Source organism: Hyla sarda, chromosome 4 (assembly GCF_029499605.1).
Source record: "Hyla sarda isolate aHylSar1 chromosome 4, aHylSar1.hap1, whole genome shotgun sequence".
Classification (NCBI taxonomy): domain Eukaryota; kingdom Metazoa; phylum Chordata; class Amphibia; order Anura; family Hylidae; genus Hyla; species Hyla sarda.
Window position 1 is genome coordinate 411,988,876 of NC_079192.1, and position 22,508 is coordinate 412,011,383.

The window sequence follows — 22,508 nt, forward strand, 5'->3', positions numbered from 1 at the left end:
TCTTGTATATAGGAGCAGTATTATAGTAATTATAGTCTTGTATATAGGAGCAGTATTATAGTAATTATAGTCTTGTATATAGGAGCAGTATTATTGTAGTTATATTCTTGTACATAAGGACCATGGGGGAGATTTATCAAAAGGAAGAGGAAAAGTTGCCCAGTTGCCCATAGCAACCAATCAGATCGCTTCTTTCATTTTGCAGAGGCCTTGTTAAAAATGAAAGAAGCGATCTGATTTGTTGCTATGGGCAACTGGGCAACTTTTCCTCTGGACAGGTTTTGATAAATTCCCCCCCCCATGTCTTTGAACACACAAGTAAAATCTAGACCTGCACCTCTCTATTATAGAAGTGTAACAAAGCTGATATAGATTCCTGAGAAGAAAGTAAAGTGGGATTCCTGTGGATATATCAGGGTTAGGTAGTTTATATCCTGCTAAATGTTTACTCAGGCAACAAAAAATGCTTAGAAACAAGGGACCTAAATTATTAATCATGGTTTACCTAAAATAAGTTGATACTTGTAAAATGAAGATTGTCTCGGCTGAACCTGCTGACCCCGCGCTGCACAATAGAACATTCTCTCCTAACTCACAGATTGCTGCTGGCGAAACACTGACCCAACAACATGTCTATAATAACCGTAAGAGAGAAACACTGCAGCACAACATCAACAGAAAATATACAGTATATACCAGCATGGTCCATATCACTATATACAGGAGATATATAACTTATACCAGCTGTACATATATATTATATACAGTATATACCAGGTTATACCAGCATGGTCCATATCACTATATACAGGAGATATATAACTTATACCAGCTGTACATATATATTATATACAGTATATACCCAGGTTATACCAGCATGGTCCATATCACTATATACAGGAGATATATAACTTATACCAGCTGTACATATATATTATATACAGTATATACCAGGTTATACCAGCATGGTCCATATCACTATATACAGGAGATATATATAACTTATACCAGCTGTACATATATATTATATACAGTATATACCAGGTTATACCAGCATGGTCCATATCACTATATACAGGAGATATATAACTTATACCAGCTGTACATATATATTATGTACAGTATATACCAGGTTATACCAGCATGGTCCATATCACTATATACAGGAGATATATAACTTATACCAGCTGTACATATATATTATATACAGTATATACCAGGTTATACCAGCATGGTCCATATCACTATATACAGGAGATATATAACTTATACCAGCTGTACATATATATTATGTACAGTATATACCAGCATGGTCCATATCACTATATACAGGAGATATATAACTTATACCAGCTGCACATATATATTATATACAGTATATACCAGGTTATACCAGCATGGTCCATATCACTATATACAGGAGATATATAACTTATACCAGCTGTACATATATATTATATACAGTATATACCCAGGTTATACCAGCATGGTCCATATCACTATATACAGGAGATATATAACATATACCAGCTGTACATATATAATTATATACAGTATATACCCAGGTTATACCAGCATGGTCCATATCACTATATACAGGAGATATATAACTTATACCAGCTGCACATATATATTATATACAGTATATACCAGGTTATACCAGCATGGTCCATATCACTATATACAGGAGATATATAACTTATACCAGCTGTACATATATATATTATATACAGTATATACCAGGTTATACCAGCATGGTCCATATCACTATATATATATATAACTTATACCAGCTGTACATATATATTATATACAGTATATACCAGGTTATACCAGCATGGTCCATATCACTATATATATATATATAACTTATACCAGCTGTATACATATAATTATATACAGTATATACCAGGTTATACCAGCATGGTCCATATCACTATATACAGGAGATATATAACTTATACCAGCTGTACATATATATTATATACAGTATATACCAGGTTATACCAGCATGGTCCATATCACTATATACAGGAGATATATAACTTATACCAGCTGTACATATATATTATATACAGTATATACCAGGTTATACCAGCATGGTCCATATCACTATATACAGGAGATATATAACTTATACCAGCTGTACACATATATTATATACAGTATATACACAGGTTATACCAGCATGGTCCATATCACTATATACAGGAGATATATAACTTATACCAGCTGTACATATATAATTATATACAGTATATACCAGGTTATACTAGCATGGTCCATATCACTATATACAGGAGATATATAACTTATACCAGCTGTACATATATATTATATACAGTATATACCTAGGTTATACCAGCATGGTCCATATCACTATATACAGGAGATATATAACTTATACCAGCTGTACATATATAATTATATACAGTATATACCCAGGTTATACCAGCATGGTCCATATCACTATATACAGGAGATATATAACTTATACCAGCTGTACATATATAATTATATACAGTATATACCCAGGTTATACCAGCATGGTCCATATCACTATATACAGGAGATATATAACTTATACCAGCTGTACATATATAATTATATACAGTATATACCAGCATGGTCCATATCACTATATACAGGAGATATATAACTTATACCAGCTGTACATATATAATTATATACAGTATATACCGGGGTTATACCAGCATGGTCCATATCACTATATACAGGAGATATATAACTTATACCAGCTGTACATATATATATTATATACAGTATATACCAGCATGGTCCATATCACTATATACAGGAGATATATAACTTATACCAGCTGTACATATATATTATATACAGTATATACCCAGGTTATACCAGCATGGTCCATATCACTATATACAGGAGATATATAACTTATACCAGCTGTACATATATATTATATACAGTATATACCAGGTTATACCAGCATGGTCCATATCACTATATATAGGAGATATATAACTTATACCAGCTGTACATATATAATTATATACAGTATATACCAGGTTATACCAGCATGGTCCATATCACTATATACAGGAGATATATATCTTATACCAGCTGTACATATATAATTATATACAATATATACAAAGGTTATACCAGCATGGTCCATATCACTATATACAGGAGATATATAACTTATACCAGCTGTACATATATAATTATATACAGTATATACCCAGGTTATACCAGCATGGTCCATATCACTATATACAGGAGATATATAACTTATACCAGCTGTACATATATAATTATATACAGTATATACCCAGGTTATACCAGCATGGTCCATATCACTATATACAGGAGATATATAACTTATACCAGCTGTACATATATATTATATACAGTATATACCAGGTTATACCAGCATGGTCCATATCACTATATACAGGAGATATATAACTTATACCAGCTGTACATATATATTATATACAGTATATACCAGGTTATACCAGCATGGTCCATATCACTATATACAGGAGATATATAACTTATACCAGCTGTACATATATATTATATACAGTATATACCAGGTTATACCAGCATGGTCCATATCACTATATACAGGAGATATATAACTTATACCAGCTGTACACATATATTATATACAGTATATACACAGGTTATACCAGCATGGTCCATATCATTATATACAGGAGATATATAACTTATACCAGCTGTACATATATAATTATATACAGTATATACCAGGTTATACCAACATGGTCCATATCACTATATACAGGAGATATATATCTTATACCAGCTGTGCATATATAATTATATACAGTATATACCCAGGTTATACCAGCATGGTCCATATCACTATATACAGGATATATATAACTTATACCAGCTGTACATATATATAATATACAGTATATACCCGGTTATACCAGCATGGTCCATATCACTATATACAGGAGATATATAACTTATACCAGCTGTACATATATATTTTATACAGTATATACAACCAGGTTATACCAGCATGGTCCATATCACTATATACAGGAAATATATAACTTATACCAGCTGTACATATATATTATATACAGTATATACCAGGTTATACCAGCATGGTCCATATCACTATATACAGAAGATATATAACTTATACCAGCTGTACATATATTATATACAGTATATACCAGGTTATACCAGCATGGTCCATATCACTATATACATGAGATATATAACTTATACCAGCTGTACATATATATTATATACAGTATATACTCAGGTTATAACAGCATGGTCCATATCACTATATACAGGAGATATATAACTTATACCAGCTGTACATATATTATATACAGTATATACCAGGTTATACCAGCATGGTCCATATCACTATATACAGGAGATATATAACTAATACCAGCTGTACATATATATATTATATACAGTATATACCCAGGTTATACCAGCAGGGTCCATATCACTATATACAGGAGATATATAACTTATACCAGCTGTACATATATAATTATATACAGTATATACTAGGTTATACCAGCATGGTCCATATCACTATATACAGGAGATATATAACTAATACCAGCTGTACATATATATATTATATACAGTATATACCCAGGTTATACCAGCAGGGTCCATATCACTATATACAGGAGATATATAACTTATACCAACTGTACATATATAATTATATACAGTATATACCAGGTTATACCAGCATGGTCCATATCACTATATACAGGGGATATATATAACTTATACCAGCTGTACATATATATTATATACAGTATATACCCAGGTTATGCCAGCATGGTCCATATCATTATATACATGAGATATATAACTTATACCATCTGTACATATATATATATATTATATACAGTATATACCCAGGTTATACCAGCATGGTCCATATCACTATATACAGGGGATATATATAACTTATACCAGCTGTACATATATATTATATACAGTATATACCCAGGTTATACCAGCATGGTCCATATCATTATATACATGAGATATATAACTTATACCAGCTGTACATATATATATTATATACAGTATATACCAGGTTATGCCAGCATGGTCCATATCACTATATACAGGAGATATATAACTTATACCAGCTGTACATATATATTATATACAGTATACACCAGGTTATACCAGCATGGTCCATATCACTATATACAGAGATATATAACTTATACCAGCTGTACATATATAATTATATACAGTATATACCAGGTTATACCAGCATGGTCCATATCACTATATACAGGAGATATATAACTTATACCAGCTGTACATATATAATTATATACAGTATATACCCAGGTTATACCAGCATGGTCCATATCACTATATACAGGAGATATATAACTTATACCAGCTGTGCATATATATATTATATACAGTATATACCAGGTTATACCAGCATGGTCCATATCACTATATACAGGAGATATATAACTTATACCAGCTGTACATATATAATTATATCAGTATATACCAGGTTATACCAGCATGGTCCATATCACTATATACATGAGATATCTAGCTTATACCAGCTGTACATATATATTATATACAGTATATACCCAGGTTATGCCAGCATGGTCCATATCATTATATACATGAGATATATAACTTATACCAGCTGTACATATATATATTATATACAGTATATACCAGGTTATGCCAGCATGGTCCATATCACTATATACAGGAGATATATAACTTATACCAGCTGTACATATATAATTATATACAGTATATACCCAGGTTATACCAACATGGTCCATATCACTATATACAGGCGATATATATCTTATACCAGCTGTACATATATATATTATATACAGTATATACCAGGTTATACCAGCATGGTCCATATCACTATATACAGGAGATATATAACTTATACCAGCTGTACATATATAATTATATACAGTATATACCCAGGTTATACCAGCATGGTCCATATCACTATATACAGGAGATATATAACTTATACCAGCTGTACATATATAATTATATACAGTATATACCCAGGTTATACCAACATGGTCCATATCACTATATACAGGCGATATATATCTTATACCAGCTGTACATATATATATTATATACAGTATATACCAGGTTATACCAGCATTGTCCATATCACTATATACAGGAGATATATAACTTATACCAGCTGTACATATATAATTATATACAGTATATACCAGGTTATACCAGCATGGTCCATATCACTATATACAGGAGATATATAACTTATACCAGCTGTACATATATATTATATACAGTATATACCAGGTTATACCAGCATGGTCCATATCACTATATACAGGAGATATATAACTTATACCAGCTGTACATATATATATATTATATACAGTATATACCAGGTTATACCAGCATGGTCCATATCACTATATACAGGAGATATATAACTTATACCAGCTGTACATATATAATTATATACAGTATATACCCAGGTTATACCAACATGGTCCATATCACTATATACAGGAGATATATAACTTATACCAGCTGTACATATATAATATACATTATATACCCAGGTTATACCAGCATGGTCCATATCACTATATACAGGAGATATATAACTTATACCAGCTGTACATATATAATTATATACAGTATATACCCAGGTTATACCAACATGGTCCATATCACTATATACAGGCGATATATATCTTATACCAGCTGTACATATATATATTATATACAGTATATACCAGGTTATACCAGCATGGTCCATATCACTATATACAGGAGATATATAACTTATACCAGCTGTACATATATAATTATATACAGTATATACCAGGTTATACCAGCATGGTCCATATCACTATATACAGGAGATATATAACTTATACCAGCTGTACATATATATTATATACAGTATATACCAGGTTATACCAGCATGGTCCATATCACTATATACAGGAGATATATAACTTATACCAGCTGTACATATATATATATTATATACAGTATATACCAGGTTATACCAGCATGGTCCATATCACTATATACAGGAGATATATAACTTATACCAGCTGTACATATATAATTATATACAGTATATACCCAGGTTATACCAACATGGTCCATATCACTATATACAGGAGATATATAACTTATACCAGCTGTACATATATAATATACATTATATACCCAGGTTATACCAGCATGGTCCATATCACTATATACAGGAGATATATAACTTATACCAGCTGTACATATATAATTATATACAGTATATACCCAGGTTATACCAGCATGGTCCATATCACTATATACAGGAGATAAATAACTTATACCAGCTGTACATATATAACTATATACAGTATATACCCAGGTTATACCAGCATGGTCCATATCACTATATACAGGAGATATATAACTTATACCAGCTGTATATATATAATTATATACAGTATATACCAGGTTATACCAGCATGGTCCATATCACTATATACAGGAGATATATAACTTATACCAGCTGTACATATATATATTATATACAGTATATACCAGGTTATACCAGCATGGTCCATATCACTATATACAGGAGATATATAACTTATACCAGCTATATATATATAATTATATACAGTATATACCCAGGTTATACCAGCATGGTCCATATCACTATATACAGGAGATATATAACTTATACCAGCTGTACATATATATAATTATATACAGTATATACTCAGGTTATACCAGCATGGTCCATATCACTATATACAGGAGATATATAACTTATACCAGCTGTACATATATATAATTATATACAGTATATACCCAGGTTATACCAGCATGGTCCATATCACTATATACAGGAGATATATAACTTATACCAGCTATATATATATATATATAATTATATATAGTATATACCCAGGTTATACCAGCATGGTCCATATCACTATATACAGGAGATATATAACTTATACCAGCTTTACATATATATTATATACAGTATATACCCAGGTTATACCAGCATGGTCCATATCACTATATACAGGAGATATATAACTTATACCAGCTGTACATATATATTATATACAGTATATACCAGGTTATACCAGCATGGTCCATATCACTATATATAGGAGATATATAACTTCTACCAGCTGTACATATATAATTATATACAGTATATACCAGGTTATACCAGCATGGTCCATATCACTATATACAGGAGATATATAACTTATACCAGCTGTACATATATATTATATACAGTATATACCAGGTTATACCAGCATGGTCCATATCACTATATACAGGAGATATATAACTTATACCAGCTGTACATATATATTATATACTGTATATACCCAGGTTATACCAGCATGGTCCATATCACTATATACAGGAGATATATAACTTATACCAGCTGTACATATATATTATATACAGTATATACCCAGGTTATACCAGCATGGTCCATATCACTATATACAGGAGATATATAACTTATACCAGCTGTACATATATATTATATACTGTATATACCCAGGTTATACCAGCATGGTCCATATCACTATATACAGGAGATATATAACTTATACCAGCTGTACATATATATTATATACAGTATATAGCAGGTTATACCAGCATGGTCCATATCACTATATACAGGAGATATATAACTTATGCCAGCTGTACATATATATTATATACAGTATATACCCAGGTTATACCAGCATGGTCCATATCACTATATACAGGAGATATATAACTTATACCAGCTGTACATATATATTATATACAGTATATACCAGGTTATACCAGCATGGTCCATATCACTATATACAGGAGATATATAACTTTTACCAGCTGTACATATATAATTATATACAGTATATACCAGGTTATACCAGCATGGTCCATATCACTATATACAGGAGATATATAACTTATACCAGCTGTACATATATATTATATACAGTATATACCCAGGTTATACCAGCATGGTCCATATCACTATATACAGGAGATATATAACTTATACCAGCTGTACATATATAATTATATACAGTATATACCCAGGTTATACCAGCATGGTCCATATCACTATATACATGAGATATATAACTTATACCAGCTGTACATATATATAATTATATACAGTATATACCAGGTTATACCAGCATGGTCCATATCACTATATACATGAGATATATAACTTTTACCAACTGTACATATATAATTATATACAGTATATACCAGCATGGTCCATATCACTATATACAGGAGATATATAACTTATACCAGCTGTACATATATATATAATTATATACAGTATATACCAGGTTATACCAGCATGGTCCATATCACTATATACAGGAGATATATAACTTATACCAGCTGTACATATATATTATATACAGTATATACCCAGGTTATACCAGCATGGTCCATATCACTATATACAGGAGATGTATAACTTATACCAGCTGTACATATATAATTATATACAGAATATACCAGGTTATACCAGCATGGTCCATATCACTATATACAGGAGATATATAACTTATACCAACTGTACATATATATATAATTATATACAGTATATACCAGGTTATACCAGCATGGTCCATATCACTATATACAGGAGATATATAACTTATACCAGCTGTACATATATATTATATACAGTATATACCCAGGTTATACCAGCATGGTCCATATCACTATATACAGGAGATGTATAACTTATACCAGCTGTACATATATATATTATATACAGTATATACCCAGGTTATACCAGCATGGTCCATATCACTATATACAGGAGATGTATAACTTATACCAGCTGTACATATATAATTATATACAGTATATACCCAGGTTATATCAGCATGGTCCATATCACTATATACAGGAGATATATAACTTATACCAGCTGTACATATATAATTATATACAGTATATACCCAGGTTATACCAGCATGGTCCATATCACTATATACAGGAGATGTATAACTTATACCAGCTGTACATATATATTATATACAGTATATACCAGGTTATACCAGCATGGTCCATATCACTATATACAGGGGATATATATAACTTATACCAGCTGTACATATATATTATATACAGTATATACCAGGTTATACTAGCATGGTCCATATCACTATATACAGGAGATATATAACTTATACCAGCTGTACATATATATTATATACAGTATATACTCAGGTTATACCAGCATGGTCCATATCACTATATACAGGAGATATATAACTTATACCAGCTGTACATATATATTATATACAGTATATACCAGGTTATACCAGCATGGTCCATATCACTATATACAGGAGATATATAACTTATACCAGCTGTACATATATATATTATATACAGTATATACCAGGTTATACCAGCATGGTCCATATCACTATATACAGGAGATATATAACTTATACCAGCTGTACATATATAATTATATACAGTATATACCCAGGTTATACCAGCATGGTCCATATCACTATATACAGGAGATATATAACTTATACCAGCTGTACATATATATAATTATATACAGTATATACCAGGTTATACCAGCATGGTCCATATCACTATATACAGGAGATATATAACTTATACCAGCTGTACATATATATTATATACAGTATATACCCAGGTTATACCAGCATGGTCCATATCACTATATACAGGAGATGTATAACTTATACCAGCTGTACATATATAATTATATACAGAATATACCAGGTTATACCAGCATGGTCCATATCACTATATACAGGAGATATATAACTTATACCAGCTGTACATATATATTATATACAGTATATACCCAGGTTATACCAGCATGGTCCATATCACTATATACAGGAGATATATAACTTATACCAGCTGTACATATATATAATTATATACAGTATATACCAGGTTATACCAGCATGACCCTTGCCATGTCTACTATAATGGAATAAATTGTGAAGCTTTTTTCTATTAAATTCTATTGCAGATTGTGGAGAAATGTATATCGCTGGATGTTGTCATTTAAAGGAGCGGATTCGTCTCTGACAGTCGCCGATGAATCAGGAGCTCAGAGACACAACTGATAAAAGGATCTGGGGAGACAAGGCGAAGGTATAAAAGGAAACTGCTCGGAATTTATTCCTGAAAGTCACAGCGACCTCTGTTTTGTTTTATTGCTGATTTTTTTTTTATTATTATTATTTTTTTATATGTTTTTTCTTTTTCTTTATAGATTTTTTCTCTATATTGACTTTCAGGTTGCAGATCAGCGGCAGAGATTGTGCTGAGTATTTCTCTGCTCCAGGCTTCAGCCGTATCTGCTCTTTCACAATGATGAGGAAAACAAATAGAACAAAACACATCCGCAGCTCTGGGGTACGGACACAGCGCCTCCCGCGAGCTACATTGGGTATCCATGTCCTTATCACATAATTATTTACTCGTACAACTTCAATACAGTTTAAGGGAAAACTGATTGGGGAATTATGTATAAAATAAAAAATTGTTCTTTCCTACATTGCAAAGACAACTTATTGATCTGAATTAGCACAGTGTAATACTTTTTTCTACCTGTAGTGGCACTGCAGGGAAACTGAACACTTCCTGCCAAGTTTCTCCACAGATCACAGCTGATCACTAGATTTGCATAATAGAGACACTTAGTGATCTGTTTATTGTCAAAAGAACAAGTAAGGATTATTCAAAGCAGTGAACCAATATGAGATTTCCCTTACCCCACATCAAAAGGGATCAAGGAGCTGTTCAAGCCGACATAATGTGGAACTGTTCTAATACTGTCAGTATGTAAAGAATATAACTACTATAATACTGCTCCTATATACAAGAATATAACTACTATAATACTGCTCCTATATACAAGAATATAACTATTATAATACTGCTCCTATATACAAGAATATAACTATTATAATACTGCTCCTATATACAAGAATATAACTATTATAATACTGCCCCTATATACAAGAATATAACTACTATAATACTGCTCCTATATACAAGAATATAACTACTATAATACTGCTGCTATATACAAGAATATAACTACTATAATACCTCTCCTATATACAAGAATATAACTACTATAATACTGCCTCCTATATACAAGCATATAACTACTATAATACTGCTCCTATTTACAAGCATATAACTACTATAATACTGCTCCTATATACAAGAATATAACTACTATAATACTGCTCCTATATACAAGAATATAACTACTATAATACTGCCTCATATATACAAGAATATAACTACTATAATACCGCCTCATATATACAAGAATATAACTACTATAATACTGCCTCCTATATACAAGAATATAACTACTATAATACTGCTCCTATATACAAGAATATAACTACTATAATACTGCTCCTATATACAAGAATATAACTACTATAATTCTGCTCCTATATACAAGAATATAACTACTATAATACTGTTCCTATATACAAGAATATAACTACTATAATACTGCTCCTATATACAAGAATATAACTACTATAATACTGCCTCCTATATACAAGAATATAACTATTATAATACTGCTCCTATATACAAGAATATATCTACTATAATACTGCTTCTATATACAAAAATATAACTACTATAATACTGCTCCTATATACAAGAACATAACTACTATAATACTGTCCCCTATGTACAAGAATATATCTACTATACTACTGCCTCCTATATACAAGAATATAACTAATATAATACTGCTCCTATATACAAGAATATAACTACTATAGTACTGCCTCCTATATGCAAGAATATAACTACAATAATACTGCTCCTATATACAAGAATATAACTACTATAATACTGCTCCTATATACAAGAATATATCTACTATAATACTGCGTCCTATATACAAGAATATAACTTCTATAATACTGCTCCTATATACAAGAATATAGCTACTATAATACTACTCCTATATACAAGAATATAACTACTATAATAATGCTCCTATATACAAGAATATAACTACTGTTACGCCGAGCGCTCCGGGTCCCCGCTCCTCCCCGGAGCGCTCGCTTCACTCCCTCCGCTGCAGCGCTCCGGTCACGTCCTCTGACCCGGGGCGCTGCGATCCCGCTGCCAGCCGGGATGCGATTCGCGATGCGGGTAGCGCCCGCTCGCGATGCGCACCCCGGCTCCCCTACCTGACTCGCTCCCCGTCTGTTCTGTCCCGGCGCGCGCGGCCCCGCTCCCTAGGGCGCGCGCGCGCCGGGTCTCTGCGATTTAAAGGGCCACTGCGCCGCTGATTGGCGCAGTGGTTCCAATTAGGGTTTTCACCTGTGCACTTCCCTATATTACCTCACTTCCCTTGCACTCCCTTGCCGGATCTTGTTGCCTTAGTGCCAGTGAAAGCGTTCCTTGTGTGTTCCTTGCCTGTGTTTCCAGACCTTCTGCCGTTGCCCCTGACTACGATCCTTGCTGCCTGCCCCGACCTTCTGCTACGTCCGACCTTGCTTCTGCCTACTCCCTTGTACCGCGCCTATCTTCAGCAGCCAGAGAGGTGAGCCGTTGCTAGTGGATACGACCTGGTCACTACCGCCGCAGCAAGACCATCCCGCTTTGCGGCGGGCTCTGGTGAAAACCAGTAGTGGCTTAGAACCGGTCCACTAGCACGGTCCACGCCAATCCCTCTCTGGCACAGAGGATCCACTACCTGCCAGCCGGCATCGTGACAGTAGATCCGGCCATGGATCCCGCTGAAGTTCCTCTGCCAGTTGTCGCTGACCTCACCACGGTGGTCGCCCAGCAGTCACAACAGATAGCGCAACAAGGCCAACAGCTGTCTCAACTGACCGTTATGCTACAACAGTTGCTACCACAGCTTCAGCAGTCATCTCCTCCGCCAGCTCCTGCACCTCCTCCGCAGCGAGTGGCCGCTCCTGGGATACGCTTATCCTTGCCGGATAAATTTGATGGGGACTCTAAGTTTTGCCGTGGCTTTCTTTCCCAATGTTCCCTGCATCTGGAGATGATGTCGGACCTGTTTCCCACTGAAAGGTCTAAGGTGGCTTTCGTAGTCAGTCTTCTGTCCGGAAAAGCCCTGTCATGGGCCACACCGCTCTGGGACCGCAATGACCCCGTCACTGCCTCTGTACACTCCTTCTTCTCGGAAATCCGAAGTGTCTTTGAGGAACCTGCCCGAGCCTCTTCTGCTGAGACTGCCCTGTTGAACCTGGTCCAGGGTAATTCTTCCGTTGGCGAGTATGCCGTACAATTCCGTACACTTGCTTCAGAATTGTCCTGGAATAATGAGGCCCTCTGCGCGACCTTCAAAAAAGGCCTATCCAGCAACATTAAAGATGTTCTGGCCGCACGAGAAATTCCTGCTAATCTACATGAACTTATTCACCTAGCCACTCGCATTGACATGCGTTTTTCTGAAAGGCGTCAGGAACTCCGCCAAGATATGGACTCTGTTCGCACGAGGCGTTTCGTCTCCTCGGCTCCTCTCTCCTCTGGTCCCCTGCAATCTGTTCCTGTGCCTCCCGCCGTGGAGGCTATGCAGGTCGACCGGTCTCGCCTGACACCTCAAGAGAGGACACGACGCCGTATGGAGAACCTCTGCCTGTACTGTGCTAGTACCGAACACTTCCTGAGGGATTGTCCTATCCGTCCTCCCCGCCTGGAAAGACGTACGCTGACTCCGCACAAAGGTGAGACAGTCCTTGATGTCTACTCTGCTTCTCCACGTCTTACTGTGCCTGTGCGGATGTCTGCCTCTGTTTTACTTCTCTACAGTGGCCTTCTTGGACTCTGGATCTGCAGGAAATTTTATTTTGGCCTCTCTCGTCAACAGGTTCAACATCCCGGTGACCAGTCTCGCCAGACCCCTCTACATCAATTGTGTAAATAATGAAAGATTGGACTGTACCATACGTTTCCGCACGGAGCCCCTTCTTATGAGCATCGGATCTCATCATGAGAGGATTGAACTTTTGGTCCTCCCCAATTGCACCTCGGAGATTCTCCTTGGACTTCCCTGGCTTCAACTTCATTCCCCAACCCTGGATTGGTCCACTGGGGAGATCAAGAGTTGGGGGTCCTCTTGTTCCAAGAACTGTCTAAAACCGGTTCCCAGTAACCCTTGCCGTAACTCTGTGGTTCCTCCAGTAACCGGTCTCCCTAAGGCCTATATGGACTTCGCGGATGTTTTCTGCAAAAAACAAGCTGAGACTCTACCTCCTCACAGGCCTTATGATTGCCCTATCGACCTCCTCCCGGGTACTACTCCACCCCGGGGCAGAATTTATCCTCTCTCTGCCCCAGAGACTCTTGCCATGTCCGAATACGTCCAGGAGAATCTAAAAAAGGGCTTTATCCGTAAATCCTCCTCTCCTGCCGGAGCCGGATTCTTCTTTGTGTCCAAAAAAGATGGCTCCCTACGTCCTTGCATTGACTACCGCGGTCTTAATAAAATCACGGTTAAGAACCGCTACCCCTTACCCCTCATCTCTGAACTCTTTGATCGCCTCCAAGGTGCCCACATCTTCACTAAATTGGACTTAAGAGGCGCCTATAACCTCATCCGCATCAGAGAGGGGGACGAGTGGAAAACGGCATTTAACACCAGAGATGGACACTTTGAGTATCTGGTCATGCCCTTTGGACTGTGCAATGCCCCTGCCGTCTTCCAAGACTTTGTCAATGAAATTTTTCGTGATCTGTTATACTCCTGTGTTGTTGTATATCTGGACGATATCCTAATTTTTTCTGCCAATCTAGAAGAACACCGCCAGCATGTCCGTATGGTTCTTCAGAGACTTCGTGACAACCAACTCTATGCCAAAATTGAGAAATGTCTGTTTGAATGCCAATCTCTTCCTTTTCTAGGATATTTGGTCTCTGGCCAGGGACTACAGATGGATCCAGACAAACTCTCTGCCGTCTTAGATTGGCCACGCCCCTCCGGACTCCGTGCTATCCAACGCTTTTTGGGGTTCGCCAATTATTACAGGCAATTTATTCCACATTTTTCTACCATTGTGGCTCCTATCGTGGCTTTAACCAAAAAAAATGCTGATCCCAAGTCCTGGCCTCCTCAAGCAGAAGACTCCTTTAAACGACTCAAGTCTGCCTTTTCTTCGGCTCCCGTGCTCTCCAGACCTGACCCTTCCAAACCCTTCCTATTGGAGGTTGATGCCTCCTCAGTGGGAGCTGGAGCTGTTCTTCTACAAAAAAATTCTTCCGGGCATGCTGTCACTTGTGGTTTTTTCTCTAGGACCTTCTCTCCAGCGGAGAGGAACTACTCCATCGGGGATCGAGAGCTTCTAGCCATTAAATTAGCACTTGAGGAATGGAGGCATCTGCTGGAGGGATCAAGATTTCCTGTTATTATCTACACCGACCACAAGAACCTCTCCTACCTCCAGTCTGCCCAACGGCTGAATCCTCGCCAGGCCCGGTGGTCTCTGTTCTTTGCCCGATTTAATTTTGAGATTCACTTTCGTCCTGCCGATAAGAACATTAGGGCCGATGCTCTCTCTCGTTCCTCGGATGCCTCAGAAGTTGATCTCCCTCCGCAACACATCATTCCACCTGACTGCCTGATCTCCACTTCTCCTGCCTCCATCAGGCAGACTCCTCCAGGAAAGACCTTTGTTTCTCCACGCCAACGCCTCGGAATCCTCAAATGGGGTCACTCCTCCCATCTCGCAGGTCATGCGGGCATCAAGAAATCTGTGCAACTCATCTCCCGCTTCTATTGGTGGCCGACTCTGGAGACGGATGTTGGGGACTTTGTGCGAGCCTGCACTATCTGTGCCCGGGATAAGACTCCTCGCCAGAAACCCGCTGGTTTTCTTCATCCTCTGCCTGTCCCAGAACAGCCTTGGTCTCTGATTGGTATGGATTTTATTACTGATTTACCCCCTTCCCGTGGCAACACCGTTATTTGGGTGGTCGTTGATCGATTCTCCAAAATGGCACATTTCATCCCTCTTCCTGGTCTTCCTTCTGCGCCTCAGTTGGCTAAACAATTTTTTGTACACATTTTTCGTCTTCACGGGTTGCCTACGCAGATTGTCTCGGATAGAGGGGTCCAATTCGTGTCTAAATTCTGGAGGGCTCTCTGTAAACAACTCAAGATTAAATTAAATTTTTCCTCTGCATATCATCCCCAGTCCAATGGACAAGTAGAAAGAATTAACCAGATCCTGGGTGATTATTTGCGACATTTTGTTTCCTCCCGCCAGGATGACTGGGCAGATCTCCTTCCATGGGCCGAATTCTCGTATAACTTCAGGGTCTCTGAATCTTCCTCCAAATCCCCATTTTTCGTGGTGTACGGCCGTCACCCTCTTCCCCCCCTCCCTACCCCCTTGCCCTCTGGTCTGCCCGCTGTGGATGAAATTTCTCGTGACCTTTCCATTATATGGAGAGAGACCCAAAATTCTCTCTTACAGGCTTCTTCACGCATGAAGAGGTTCGCGGATAAGAAAAGAAGAGCTCCCCCCGTTTTTTCCCCTGGAGACAAGGTATGGCTCTCCGCTAAATATGTCCGCTTCCGTGTCCCTAGCTACAAGTTGGGACCACGCTATCTTGGTCCTTTCAAAATTTTGTGTCAAATTAATCCTGTCTCTTATAAACTTCTTCTTCCTCCTTCTCTTCGTATCCCTAATGCCTTTCACGTCTCTCTTCTCAAACCACTCATCCTCAACCGTTTTTCTCCCAAATCTGTTCCTCCCACTCCTGTTTCCGGCTCCTCGGACGTCTTCTCGGTCAAGGAAATTTTGGCTGCCAAAAAGGTCAGAGGGAAAAATTTTTTTTTAGTAGACTGGGAGGGTTGTGGTCCTGAAGAGAGATCCTGGGAACCTGAGGACAACATCCTTGACAAAAGTCTGCTCCTCAGGTTCTCAGGCTCCAAGAAGAGGGGGAGACCCAAGGGGGGGGGTACTGTTACGCCGAGCGCTCCGGGTCCCCGCTCCTCCCCGGAGCGCTCGCTTCACTCCCTCCGCTGCAGCGCTCCGGTCACGTCCTCTGACCCGGGGCGCTGCGATCCCGCTGCCAGCCGGGATGCGATTCGCGATGCGGGTAGCGCCCGCTCGCGATGCGCACCCCGGCTCCCCTACCTGACTCGCTCCCCGTCTGTTCTGTCCCGGCGCGCGCGGCCCCGCTCCCTAGGGCGCGCGCGCGCCGGGTCTCTGCGATTTAAAGGGCCACTGCGCCGCTGATTGGCGCAGTGGTTCCAATTAGGGTTTTCACCTGTGCACTTCCCTATATTACCTCACTTCCCTTGCACTCCCTTGCCGGATCTTGTTGCCTTAGTGCCAGTGAAAGCGTTCCTTGTGTGTTCCTTGCCTGTGTTTCCAGACCTTCTGCCGTTGCCCCTGACTACGATCCTTGCTGCCTGCCCCGACCTTCTGCTACGTCCGACCTTGCTTCTGCCTACTCCCTTGTACCGCGCCTATCTTCAGCAGCCAGAGAGGTGAGCCGTTGCTAGTGGATACGACCTGGTCACTACCGCCGCAGCAAGACCATCCCGCTTTGCGGCGGGCTCTGGTGAAAACCAGTAGTGGCTTAGAACCGGTCCACTAGCACGGTCCACGCCAATCCCTCTCTGGCACAGAGGATCCACTACCTGCCAGCCGGCATCGTGACAACTACTATAATACTGCCTCCTATGTACAAGAATATAACTACTATAATACTGCCCCTATATACAAGAATATAACTACTATAATACTGCTCCTATATACAAGAATATAACTACTATAATACTACTCCTATATACAAGAATATAACTACTATAATACTGCTCCTATATACAAGAATATAACTACTATAATACTACTCCTATATACAAGAATATAACTACTATAATACTGCTCCTATATACAAGAATATAACTACTATAATACTGCCCCTATATACAAGAATATAACTACTATAATACTGCTCCTATATACAAGAATATAACTACTATAATACTGCTCCTATATACAAGAATATAACTACTATAATACTGCACCTATATACAAGAATATAACTACTATAATACTGCTCCTATATACAAGAATATAACTACTATAATACTGCTCCTATATACAAGAATATATCTACTATAATACTGTTCCTATGTACAAGAATATAACTACTATAATACTGCTCCTATATACAAGAATATAACTAATATAATACTGCCTCCTATATACAAGAATATAACTACTATAATACTGCTCCTATATACAAGAATATAACTACTATAATACTGCTCCTATATACAAGAATATAACTACTATAATACTGCTCCTATATACAAGAATATAACTACTATAATACTGCACCTATATACAAGAATATAACTACTATAATACTGCTCCTATATACAAGAATATAACTACTATAATACTGCTCCTATATACAAGAATATATCTACTATAATACTGTTCCTATGTACAAGAATATAACTACTATAATACTGCACCTATATACAAGAATATAACTACTATAATACTGCCCCCTATATACAAGAATATATCTACTATAATACTGCTCCTATATACAAGTATATAACTACTATAATACTGCTCCTATATACAAGAATATATCTACTATAATACTGCTCCTATATACAAGAATATAACTACTATAATACTGTTCCTATATACAAGAATATAACTACTATAATACTGCTCCTATATACAAGAATATAACTACTATAATATTGCTCCTATATACAAGAATATAACTACTACAATACTGCTCCTATATACAAGAATATAACTACTATAATACTGCTCCTATATACAAGAATATAACTACTATAATACTGCTCCTATATACAAGAATATAACTACTATAATACTGCTCCTATATACAAGAATATAACTACTACAATACTGCTCCTATATACAAGAATATAACTACTATAATACTGCTTCTATATACAAGAATATAACTACTATAATACTGTCTCCTATATACAAGTATATAACTACTATAATACTGCTCCTATATACAAGAATATATCTACTATAATACTGCTCCTATATACAAGAATATAACTACTATAATACTGTTCCTATATACAAGAATATAACTACTATAATACTGCTCCTATATACAAGAATATAACTACTATAATACTGCTCCTATATACAAGAATATAACTACTATAATACTGCCTCCTTCCTATATACAAGAATATAACTACTATAATACTGTTCCTATATACAAGAATATAACTACTATAATACTGCTCCTATATACAAGAATATAACTACTATAATACTGCTCCTATATACAAGAATATAACTACTATAATACTGCCCCTATATACAAGAATATAACTACTATAATACTGCTTCTATATACAAGAATATAACTACTATAATACTGCTCCTATATACAAGAATATAACTACTATAATACGGCTCCTATTATTGATGTTATGAATTATTAATTAACCTCTTGATTATTTATTTATTTAATGTTTTGAAGTTCTTTTAGGTATAATATCATGCGGCCATATACATGGGTGTGCTGTGCGGTGCCACCACCTGAGTGTCAGTGTTTGGCACGTGGCATCTTTGTATTTTTTCGCTGAGGTTGCATTTGCCATAAATCATAGCACAGACATCGCTGACATTTCTGAGATCTTCCAATCCTCATTAGTGGAGGAAATTCTCAAAATTTTCTTGTAAAATCCCGAATTCCAGCAGGTACATCCTTGGTTTGCCTTCTGTCAGGGTGTTACAACTTCTTTACACTAACAATGTGCTATTTCCCAAGCAGTGCACTATTGTAGTAGTAAACATCACTATATAGTGCCCACATCTTTGGCCAAACAGCTTTCAAATATACAGCGCCCCCCCATGGTGCCCAGATACATATAACAGGCAGTGTACATACATTTGGGACTCCACAGACAAGGGTGTAAAGAAGTGATGAGAACATTTCTGGTTGCTTACGAGATGGTAAGAGCCCTGGTGGTCTGTGGTAAAAAGGGGTTAACAGCAAAATCCTTGGTGATCTGGAGCAGCATAGAGTTTAAAGGGGTATTCCAGGGAAAAACTTTTTATATATATATCAACTGGCTCCAGAAAGTTAAACAGATTTGTAAATGACTTCTATAAAAAATTCTTAATGCTTTCAGTAGTTATGAGCTGCTGAAGTTGAGTTGTTCTTTTCTGTCTAAGTGCTCTCTGATGACACGTGTCTCGGGAACCGCCCAGTTTAGAAGCAAATCCCCATAGCAAACCTCTTCTACTCTGTGCAGTTCCTGAAGCAAGCAGAGATGTCAGCAGAGAGCACTGTTGCCAGACAGAAAACAACAACTCAACTTCAGCAGCTGATAATTATTGGAAGGATTAAAGGGGTACTCCGGTGAAAACCTTTTTTCTTTCAAATCAACTGGTGGCAGAAAGTTAAACATATTTGTAAATTACTTCTATTAAAAAATCTTAATCCTTCCTGTACTTATTGGCTGCTGACTACTACAGAGGAAATTCTTTTCTTTTTGGAATGCTCTCTGATGACATCACGACCACAGTTCTCTCTGCTGATGTTATTATAATAATAATAACGCTTTAATTATTGTTTGTTTATCCTAGGTGGGATTTGAACCCAAGTCCTCAGCACTGCAAGGCAGCAGTGCTAACCACTGAGCCACCATGCTGCCCTTAGCATACATCTGCTATGCATGGTTGCTAAAATGGACAGAAATGTCAGCACAGAGCACTGTGCTCATGATGTCATCAGTGTTCCAAAAAGAAAGGAATTACCTCTGTAGCATTCAGCAGCTAATAAGTACTGGAAGGATTAAGATTTTTTAATAGAAGTAATTTACAAATATGTTTAACTTTCTGCCACCAGTTGATTTAAAAGAATATAAAGTTTTCACCGGAGTACCCCTTTAATGCCAGTTTCCCAGGTGGTCTAGTGTAGTGATAGAACTAATGCCAGCTTCCAGGTGGTCTAGTGTAGTGATGGAATGAATGTCCCCTTCCCTGGTTGGCTAGAGTAGTGATGGAATACATGCCAGCTTCCAAGGGGCTCTAGAGTATAAAGAAAATAATGCCGGCTTCCCTGGAAGTCTAAAGTAATGGACATGTAAATGCCAGCTTCCCTGGTGGGCTAGAGTAGTAAAGACATTAATTAATTTCCCTTGTGGTCTAATATAGTGGATTTCTTCGTACCAGTTTCCCTGGTGGTCTAAAGTAGAGAAGGGATTATTCATTATAAAAATAGTTTCCCTGGTGATCTAGCATAGTCGAGGGGTTAACGCTAGTTTCCCATAGACTTGCATTAAGGGGGCGACCTGTGACGTCACGAGGGGGCAGAGCCGTGACTTCAGCCCCTGTATTGCCGGGAGATCCTGGGGGTCCCCAGCAGCGGGACCCCAGCGATCTGAC

General features: G+C 37.1%; 1 long non-coding RNA gene across 1 annotated transcript; it reads left to right on the forward strand.

Annotated features, from left to right (window-relative positions):
• The first annotated feature begins 287 nt into the window (after positions 1-287).
• On the forward strand, positions 288-11,602 carry LOC130267664 (uncharacterized). Its single transcript, XR_008843235.1, has 3 exons — positions 288-417; positions 11,093-11,217; positions 11,339-11,602. It is a non-coding gene; the product is annotated as an uncharacterized LOC130267664 (long non-coding RNA).
• The last annotated feature ends 10,906 nt before the right edge of the window (positions 11,603-22,508 follow it).